This window comes from Zingiber officinale, chromosome 4A (genome assembly GCF_018446385.1).
Source record: "Zingiber officinale cultivar Zhangliang chromosome 4A, Zo_v1.1, whole genome shotgun sequence".
NCBI classification, from domain to species: Eukaryota; Viridiplantae; Streptophyta; class Magnoliopsida; order Zingiberales; family Zingiberaceae; genus Zingiber; species Zingiber officinale.
The window spans coordinates 152,298,428-152,310,277 of NC_055992.1; positions in this window are offsets into that span (position 1 = coordinate 152,298,428).

Below are 11,850 nucleotides of genomic sequence, written 5' to 3' on the forward strand. Positions count from 1 at the left end.
GAAACTAAAGATGCTCCAAACTCCATGAAGAGATTAACAATTCATTCAGACTTTTTTCAGAAAGGAATTATTAAAAGAAGTGAAGAGGTTAGTTAGTAATTAATTAACTGGCACCAACCACCACTTGATCACACAATCTTGATACAATCTTTATATTCGGTGTGAACTAATGAAAATGGTATTACTTGATTAGTACATGGTCCTTTTGTCCTCTCCTTTTCAGCTTTATTTTTTTCTTTCTTTGTTTATTAGTTGGGAGTCAAAAGATAGTTGATCATGGTTGGGCCATGCATTTTATTTGATCTCTTGATTAATTGCCAAAAACTACTTTTAAATAGTACTCCATTGCCCCTTCCTATATGCATCTAAGGTAAATTTTTTTTTTATGCGTCAGTTCCAAAAGTTAGTAGCCCCCGTAATTTACCTTCTCTATGTTGATCTTAGGACGAATTAGCATAGGCACTGGGACGAACGTAGTCGTCTTTTGCTAACTATATATATACACACACTTGTGCAGAGGTAAAAGAAATTATAAATATAATTAGCACACGTGTACCTCAAATAAGATTAGATTAAGATACCAAATTAACATTTTGGGATGACCTAGATGAAGTATTATAAAATATTTCGTGAAATGAAATGATTTTAATAGGAGACGATCTAACTAAGCATGTAGAGTAAAAAATGAGGAATATGAGGTGCATGAGGTTTATGAGTTTGGAACAAGAAATGAAGAAGGAAACTCTATATTGGATTTTGTGATAGCATATGATGTTATACTAACTAATATATTTTTTAAGAAAAGAGAAGAAGAACACTTAGTCATTTTCAAAAATGGAAATAATAAATCACAAATTGAGTTTTTATAGTTAGGAAGAAGGATAGAAAGATTTGTAAAGATTTTAAGATCATCTCTAGAGAAAGCTTAACTACCCAACATACATTAGTAGTGTTGGATATACACCTCAAGTATAATAGAAGAAAAATTTACATGACTCCTAGAATTAAGTGGAGAGATTTAAAGGACATGAAGCAAAACATATTTAAGGAGAAGATAGAAATACAAGCATTTTGTGAAATATACGGTGACTCTAATATGACATGGGATAAGATGATATCAAAGTTAAAAATAATAGCCAAGAGTATACTCAATGAATTAAAGGGGCATGCACCACCAAGTAAGGAATTTTGGTGGTGGAATGAGAAAGTATATAAGAAAGTGGAAAAAAAATAAATAGCCTATAAGGAATTATATAAATAATATACAATAGCTAAGAAAATGCTAAGAAAGTAATGAATAAAATAATTAAATAATGAAACTTTTGAATAATTATATCTAAAATTAGATATAAAAAAAGAGGAATGAGACATTTGTAAAATAGCTAATGTGTGAGAGAGAAAGACAAGAGGTCTTATCCAAATAAGATATATTAAAGATGAATATAATATGATATTAATAAATGATGGAAAAATAAAAGAGCGATGGAAGATGTATTTTCATCAACTTTTTTATGAAGGCTTAGGTTATCAACTTAACTTAGATGTCGTTTGGTTAAATGATGGGAATGACTATGGGTATGAGTTTGATAGGAAAGTGGAATGGGAATGAGAATGGAAATGAAATCCACCTATTTATATGGGTTTGAATGATTCCCATAAATCTGGAAATCATTCCTAAATTATCATTCTCAAACCCACAATCCAAATACTATCTTTTTACAATCTGGATAATTTAAGTAGGTTAAATGAGTATAAAAATTTAAATTTTTATTATAGAATTTAAACTTTAAAACTAGAACAAGTTTTAAATGAGATCCAAAATCAAAAAAGTCATTAGACCATATGATATTCTAATAGAGGTATAGAAAGTGTATAGAGAAACAAGGTATTAAATGACTTATAAAATTATTTAACATTATAGTAAATATTAAAAAATATATCTTGTCAATGGAGGATAAGTACTCTAGTTTCCTTATATAAGAATAAGGGAGACAAACAAAGTTGTGTAAAGGGATATTAAACTAATGAGTCATACCATGAAATTTTGAATAAGAGTAATACAAAAAAAAATAAAGGAGATCACAGCGATCAAAAATTAATTTAGGTTTATATTTGAAAGGCCAACAATAGATGTTATATATTTTTCCAAACAACTAATTGAAAAGTATATGGAGCAGAAACAAGATCTACACATAGTATTCATTGACTTAGAAAAAATTTATGATAGAATCTCAAAAAAATTATATAGAGAATTCAGAGTTAAACTAAAAAAAGGTATGTATGAGGATGTAATGATCAGAATGAAGATTTCGGATGGATTAATTGAATCATTTTCAATAAAAATAGGGTTATATCAAGGATCAACTCTAAGTCTCTATCTTTTTACACTAATCATTTACAAACTCACTAGACACGTTCAAGACACGGTATCATGATGCATGTTGTTTATAAATGATATTATTTTGGTAGATGAAATACGTGAAGGAGTAAATATTAAACTAGAGCATTGATGGTAAACATAAGAAGTGAAAACTTTTAGGCTTAATAGAGTAAAGATAGAATATATATATTTAAGTTTAACAATATTATACATAATAAGATAATTGTTAAGATAGAACATTACTAGTTGTTTGGAACTGAGAGATTTAAGTATTTAAGATTATTTTTATAAAATGGAGTGATTGAAAGAAATATCTTACATAGATTATAAACTGGATGATTGAAATGAAGAAGAACGTCCGGGGTTTTATGTGATTGTAAATTATCTCAAAAATTTAAAGGGAAGTTCTATAAAATAGAGATTGAACCTGTTATATTATATGACGCTGAATATTAGGCTATGACTCGAGCACATGACCAGAGTTGTAAATATGAGGATATTAAGATAGATGTGTAGACATACGAGGATGGATAGAATAAGAAATCAAATGAAAATATTTGAGAGAAAGTTAGAGTTACATTTATTGAGGAAAAACTCCAAAAAACATGTTTAAGATAACACAAATATATACTTAAATGGCCAATAAATACTCTACTTAGACCGTATGAAACTATGAGAAATACATACATTAAACGAGGAAGACAAAAAAAAAAAATTTGGTTAGTAATAATAAAATAAGATAAAATTTATTTAAGTATAAATAATGATATAGTAGAGGATAGAATTTAATAACATAGAAGGATCCATATAGCTAGCTTCATTGTGAAATAAAATTTGATTGTTGTTAGTTGTTATTGATATATTGACTTGTGCCCCTCTTTGTATAATTGTTTAGTTAATTTGATCGATTTGATCCTGACTACTAGATATTCTCTCAAATATAATATTGTAGATGATGTTGCTTTTCTATCTTTGGAAATTCATTACTTTAATTAATTAGGTTAACTTTTTGATAAGAGTTTAATTCAGCTGAATCAAGTCTAGCTCCCTACAACATCAACACGGGCATGAAGATTTGTAATGATTGTAATTGCAAGGAAGAATCAAAGATTGGCTTGGGTGTAGGAGCTCAAGCTATGTCGCGCTCCTAGTGCACTTGTTTTGACTCTTTCGTTATCCGTTACTATCAATGATGAGGGACAAGTAAGTTATCGACATAGCCAGAATTTTATGGGAGAAAAACGCCAAACATAACAAAAGAAAAGTCCAAATGGATAGTAGTTGTTTAGTATGCTTATTTCAATGAGCATCACCGAGTCACAGTGCAATTTGTAGGGATTTTATGTGAAAAATAATCAATATACACAGTGAAAAAATCGATCCCTACAAAAATTCATACGAATATAGTATACAAAGTTTTGATCGAGTTGCTACCTTTGTTGCGTGAACGAAACAATCTCGACAACAATTTTACTTCGGCAAATCTCAGCGCATCTCAGCGCGATCAAAGTGGCCGCTCTTCTTTAGTATCCACACAAACATTTCCTTCATTCTTCTCACGAACTCAACCTTTAGAGAAGAACAACCTTTGTCATACTAAAAAAAAAAAATTGATAATCCTAGTTAGGCTCATTGACTATCCCTGGGGGTGACCGGCCCGGCCCCACGGAAGTTTCCCACCGGCTACCAGGGTAAATTGGGAAGCGCGCGCGGTAGCCAACCCAGAAGCTCAACATCCTTTGATTGCGCTCCCTATTTGGAGGAAAATTTCTGCAAATACGCCGTAGCTGAGGATCGAACCGCGGGTGCCTGAATGACAACCTGGATGTCCTACCACGGTACGCCGGCACCATGCCCCGGGGACAACAACCTTTGTCATACTAGCAACTGCACAAGGTTGTTTCCGCCAAGAGAAGAAGAGGAAGAAGAGAAAAATGAAAAGGATGACAATCACCACCACTACACATTTTGGTATTCATCCATGAAATACCAAAGAGAAGCCTTTTGGTCTTCTTCCATTAATGCTCATTAATCTTCATTAATCACTATTAATCTTCTTTAATATATTAGATGTTTATATATTGGATTAACTATTAATCCAATAAATCAATGAATCTGACATATTAAATCACTGAGTTTAATCTAAATTCATATGAGTCTAATCTGGATTCATTGGATTAACTCGAATATCTTAAGGTCCATAGTATTTTAGTCAAACTAAAATAAATCTATCTCCAAATCAACATGTTTTCTATGCGTGTGACCTAATAAGTTCTCGTAACGTTAACAATGTCTCTAAAACCATTTTAGATATAAGCAATGAGTGATATCTAGCAATGCATTATTGCTATCCAAGGGACAAGAATATTGAGATCCGACGTAACCTTTCTATGTCTATTATTTGTATAACTTGGTCCTTCTATGTTCGATATCTAGATTGATCCATGAGTCATAGACCGTGTTATCCTCTTATCGATCTTTGTGTTTCTTGATCTTTAAGTAGACACATACAATCAACTAAGCTCAATATCTCATATTGACTAATTTGAGCATGACCATACATTCTTGTGTCCTACTTATTCAGATTAAGTCATCAATTGAACATGCTAATCTCAACGCATTAATATTATCTTTGTATATTAATAATTGACTAGAAATAGTTAAGATTATATATATATATATATAGCCTCCTACTATTAATTCAATCAATTGATATGTTGTAGACTAGAATTTACTATCCTAAGACATTATTATACTTATTCATCAACGTATTAATATTATCTTTGTATATTAATAATTGACTAGAAATAGTTAAGATTATATATATATATATATATATATATATATATATATATATATATATATATATATATATATATATATCCTTCTACTATTAATTCAATCAATTGATATGTTGTAGATTAGAACATATTATCCTAAGACATTATTATATTTATTCATTTGACACAGATCTCCCCTTATCGCGCGTCTCCTCGTTTTCTGTAGTTGCTATCACTTCTGCAAACTGATCAAATTCAGTAATTCAAGAAACATAGTGAAGAGTTAGAATGTTTTTTCTATCAGCTTTAAGGATGATGACAAAGGAAACATTTTTAAGAACTGAATATACTGAAACTGTGTAGCGTGTAGATTTCATAGTACTTACAGGTCCGACTAGTGTGGAATGGCCCCATGCCGTATAACCAGCACCGGTGTTTCTGAGCAGGAGAACAAGTTGCTACAAGTGACCGGACGAAGGTAACAAACAACCAATTAGAGTAAATGAAGCATGCTATGAAAAACACTTTGAGCAACAACAAACTTAAAAATACAAAGCCTCTTGCTTATAAGTTTCTATAGGTAAAAAATCTCTTTCTTCTCGGTTGCCGAAGTTAAGGATCTAGAGATTTGAATGAGGGTTTCCAGAGCTTGCAGAACTTTACATTCAACTTGAGGCCCATTTGGAACAAGGATCTCCACAAGCTCTTGGATTAGGAATCCATTTTGAGGTAATTTTTTCTCCAAACTCAGTTTGATACTCATTTCTAGTATAGATATAGATATTCATTTCCAGTTAGAATTTTATTTAAACTCTGATAATAAAAAACGGGGTTATTGATATTCATTTAAGTGGCAGCCTAATGCACTTTAAATACATTTCCAGGAAATTTATGGTTTCCAAAAGTTGAAGCCAATAATAATGAGAAGCGTTCCCTGGAGGTAGTATGCTATAAGATGCTTTTACAAGAAAGAGGAACTCAAGATAGTTAAAAAAATGTCTAGATACTCCAAACACAAAAGTGTGCCTCTTGCTGCATACAACATGGCTAGCTCCTGAAACCAAATGTCATAGCAAAAACCAACACCAATTCGTCCAACATCTGCAACCAAAACAATCATGAAGTAGCTTGATACCTCAGCTTGCTTCGATTATAGGTTTTTTCTGGTTGTTTTATATAAGTCTCTTGCACCTGTCTTTTTTAGTTTCATTATTATTTTTATCAAAGCTATATCATTTCTTTCTTTCCTGGGATGGGACCAATTATTTCCATGTCTCCTTTCACTTCCCAAAATTTCTTGTCATCTTTGTGATAATTCATGTGACATTTTAGCCCCAATTACCACATGGTGTACAAGAGCAAATAGCATTTACATTGGAATGGCTACTGTTATTTGAAGAGTCATATGGATATTCTTGACATATCCATTACTGATAATGTGGATTTAATGAATATGCTATATATTATATGAGGATACATGGAATCTCACTGTGGAACTCAATTTAGAGCTAGTTAGTCTATATTTTGTAATCTAATTCTCTTTTTAGAAGAGGTTCAGAAATGCACAAACGTATAATAAACCTCTTTAATATGCCCACATTTGGAACTAACTGAAAACACAGTTAATAAATTTAGTGACAAAAATTACATGCATATTTTTTTCATAATTAACAACTTACATTTAGTTCTATGCTGCTTCTCCAGTAAATTGTTATTTCCTCGTACGTTCCATACATTTGCTTTTAGTCATTGTTAATTTACCTATTGTCAAATTTCAGGAAAGGTGTCAAAATACATTTGGGAATGATGGAGGTTCTTCACATTCAAAAGTTTTAAGATTTACACTTTCTCGAATTAATATAAGACAATTACACAAATAAATATCTTGTTTGTACCTTCCTATGTTTACCGTTGAGCTTCCCGTCAGTGCCAAATATGCAGCATGTATTATACAAATGACCACCAGAGCATTCTGGAATTGACCCACCAACTATAGTAGTTTGCAGACTTCGAGCAGCCTCAGACAGCATTGCACAAGATAGAGCTGCATCACCACCAGCTTCAATATTGATGCCGGATATACTGATTATCCTATGGGCAGATGAGAAGGGAGATATTGGAGGAGAAGAAAAAAAATAATAATAATAAAATAAAATCGTCATGTGCTAAAAAAAAACTTTGTTAATAATAAAGGATGATTCCTCATATTAGTATATAGACCTGGATCCTAAGATTTAAAAAGGAAAGAAATTCTAAATTTTAAATCTCAATTTTAATTTTGTAAAGGAAAGAAAGAAACCTTAATAAAAGAAAATTTTGTAATAGACATAAATTAATAAAATAGGACGCTGATATAGACAATCTCTAACCTCTAAAAACTAGAAATATCAAAAAATACCTTAAATATCATAAAAATAGAAATTACTATAAATAGTAAAAAGACTCTGAAAAGAATCTGAATGGTGAAATTTGAGCTCAAAAATTTGTAATTACGGGTTCCCGGTAACAAACATAGATTTTTGAATTCTACATATATAGTCATTGGCAGAGCCTGATTTCAAATCCCAAGTCAATCGAAAAATTAGTTCCTCCTATGTTAAGTCTACATCAGTCACCCTAAGTTGAAAAGAACTCGTCCTCGAGATTGTTGTAGCTTTATCAGTGCCCACAAAGTAAGGATTCAAGTGCTTCATATTAAAGACATTAGAAGTCTTCAAATGACTAGGAAAGCGTAATCTATAGGTATTATCATTAATCTTCTGCAGTATCTCACATGGTCTAATCTTCCTATTCTTCAGTTTGTTATACTCGCTAATAGGGAAATGATGACGAATTAATACATCCCAAACAAAATCTCCAACCTCAAAAGTACCTCACGACGATAACTATCAACCCGAGTCTTGTACTTAGTATTGCTATCATTAATTGCCAGTTTCACTTGCTCATGAATGTTTCGAAGATGCTTTGTCATCTCATCATCTTTAGGACTAAATCATCTTATATGTGGGACAAGGGCTAAGTCCAGAACCCCGGTTAAGTTCCGTCGATAAACAATCTCAAAAGGACTTAATCTTGTGGTCTCGTTTCTTGATCTATTATAAGCAAACTCTGCTTGAGGTAGTGCCAAGTCCCACTACTCAGCTTAGTCCCGGTGAGACATCTCAGAAGATTTCCTAAACTCTGATTCACCATCTCAGTTTGTTATCGGTTTGAGGGTGGTAGACACTGCTAAAGTTCAACTGTGTACCTAATTTTTCCTATAAGCTCTTCCAGAAATAACTGAGGAACTTGGTATCTCGATCTGAAGTCATGAAATGAGGAATGCCATGTAAACGCACGATCTACTTGAAGTAAAGATGGGAAATCTAGGCAGCATCCATAGTTTTCCTACAAGCTACAAAATATATCATCTTTGAGAATCTGTCAACTATAACAAGAACTAAATCTAAGGTTTGTTGGGTGTGGAGTAATTCTAATATAAAATCTATGATGACATTGAACCAAGAAGCTTCAAGAATAGGTAAGGGAGTCTACAAGCTTGCATTATTAAGAACCCCCTTACACCACTGACATACAGAACATCAGTTTACAAAGTAGGTCACATCGCTCATCAACTTGGGCCAATAAAAATTGACATATATGAGGACCAACATCTTATCATGCTAGAAGTGTCCCTCGTTATGAAGCTCACTCATGATCTATTACTTGAGAGAGCAATATAGAACACACAACTACAACCCACGAAATAGATAGTCATTATGTAAAATAAAATCATGACAATGACCATCATGTACCTCCTAGAATAGTCTTCTGAATGATGGGTCAGTTGTGTACATATCTTGAAAAATCTCAAAGTCTACAACTCTGGTACTCAGGATTGTGAGTAATGAAGAATGACAACTCAAGCCATCTACAATACAATTCAGACTTCCAGCTTGGTGCCTTAGCATAAAGGTGAACTCATGAAAGTAAGCCATCCACTTGCAATGTTGCTTACTCAGTTTGTGTTGACCATTGATGTAATAAGCAGTGATGCCAATGCTTTAAGGACTGAAAAATAACATAGAACTCTAAGTCATAGGTAGAATAATTCTTCTAGGATCTGGACAGCTTCTCACTAAAGAAAGCAACTGAATGCCCAGACTAACTTAGAACACCTCCTATACCGATGTCATATGCATCACAGTTGACGTCAAACACTTGGTCAAAATCAAAAAGTGCTAGAACTGGTGTCTCGATCATCTTCTGCTTGACTAGTTGGAAACTAATCTCTACCTCTTCATACTGTTGGTCCCGGTGTGACGATAAGAAGAGAGTGAATTGCCTGCAGAAATAAAATTACCGCTTTCTCGTTCTTTGGACTTTGATTAGTAAGCATAATTAATTTAAACAAAAAAAACTGAACAACTAAAATAAAGAAGAGATAAAGAATTATTTGGTTACAACCTAGATTGTTGTTAATCTAAGGCTTTGAAAGTACTCCACTAGAAAAACTCCTTTGTTGAAGGCAAAGTATCTCTTATAGATGTTAACAACTCACAAGAAAGACTAGGAAATGATTACAAGACTTGTAGTTCAGTTATTGTTGAATTTCTAACTCCAGCGGTCTTTTTATAGCCTCTAGAAAAACCAATCTGTTGCTTGGAGGCGCCTCCAAGAGGATTTAGGGTGCCTCTAAGAGGATAAACTTTTGTTCTCAAGTCAACGACCACTACTAATGGATATGCTTGGTTGAAGGCGCCTTCAATGAGCTCGAATGCACTTTCACACTGTTCATGTGAGGCACCTCCGAAGCCATTGAAGGCGCCTTCCATGAAGCAGATTAGCCTTCCAGACGAAGGCGCGAGGGCTCCTCCAAGCCTCTTGGAGGCGCCTTCCATGACGCAGATCAGCCTCCAAGCTGATCTTATTCGTGTAGGTGATGCTCCGGTTAACCGAAGTTGAGCTAACCTGAATCCAACATCAACCTTCTCCTCGAGTAGACTTCATCCCCGACTTCTTGTTCCTCGGATACACCGTATGCATCCTTTTCGTCCACCAGTGTACTCTTCCGCAGTTTCTCATCCCTCGAACGAACCTGATACCATGGTGAGTCACGCCCCGGAGGAGTCCCTATTCGAAGAAATTTCGACAACATCTCCCCTGTACGGCGGACAATCTGAAACTTTCTACATCCTCATATACCTCAGCCACATGCGGCTGGAATAATAAAAATAAATAAATATAACACACAGACATTCCACGCAGTTTAATAAGCAATAAACAAAATAGTAATACCATGACTCGAAAACAACCCTACTCCACTACACTCATAAAGCTCAAATCCGATTTTTCCTACTCCACTACCCTCATAAAACACAAATCCGACGAACTCACCTCTTCTGCCGTCCAGGCAGGCATGTAGTAGAACAAATCCAAACCATACGAAAATTCATCAATCATAAGAATCCATACAATATCCAAGTATCAAACAAACCAAGTCTAAACATAGTCAAATGAGAAGAGAAACTAAAAGGTCAATAAGTCCTCGAGGTCTGCAGGGAACTGGCACTACGTGCAGTGAGGACTAGCGACTGGAACTGCTCCGGACAGCCTCAACCTGAAAATATCAACAATGGAGGCAGGGTGAGTCCAACACTCAGCAGATACAACTGATATGCATAATAAAGTAAATAACAGACAACACGTCTCCTGAATACGAGAAGGATAAATGCAATCAAACAAAATAGAGAAAACTGCATAACCAGACCAAGGTATAAAGATAATCGGGTCGCCGACTAAGAGTGTCATAATCAGATGTACGTCAATCATATGCATCCATATAAACGCAGCAAGAAATGCAGAAACACAATCAATAAATGCATTATGTGTATGATGCCAACGATACGGTCACCCCGACGCTAATCACCCATCTCACACAATGGTGAGTCCAAGTGGGTAGGACAACCGCAGACTCGACATCACCGCTCCCGATGAGGACCGAGTGGACGGATGTCATTTGAGTACACATATTCCTACCCAAATAATAAATGGGGAGCGAATGCCTCATCTCCGGTACACGACGACGGAGGACTCTTCACGGCCACTACCGAGTCACACTACCCATGAGCGGACCAACGGAGCCAAACAAAGTCCAATCGTCTGCCGGCTAGCTGCTACAATAAACCAACGGAGCTAAACAGAAGTGAATCACGGCTACCACGAGTCACTGCACTAACGGAGCAAACAAAGAATCGCCACACACCTGCCTGATATACCACTAACCCATGAGTGGTGGTGTGTACAAATATATGTAACTGGCGATGTGCTCAACAATAATGGAGCAGACAATCGCACAGCATGCAATCATGCAAGATGATGCATGACACTAAACATGGAAATATCACGAATAGCATAGCATGATCCATACATAAATAAAAGGTGTACCACAAGTCAATGTATCAGATGGAAGATACACAAACAGATAGGGTATCAAATAAACCCTAGGTCCTGAACATAATGTATCATATGGTTGTGTCACTACCTATAAAGCATGTATGATCAGGTAAATAATAACATGCAGTGCATAATGAGTAAACAAGCAAACATGTAATAGATCATGTAGTGACCAACCGAAACAAATGGAAAACACAATCATGCTATATGTTAAACACATTATTATGCATATCAAAAGACATAAGTCAAAGTACT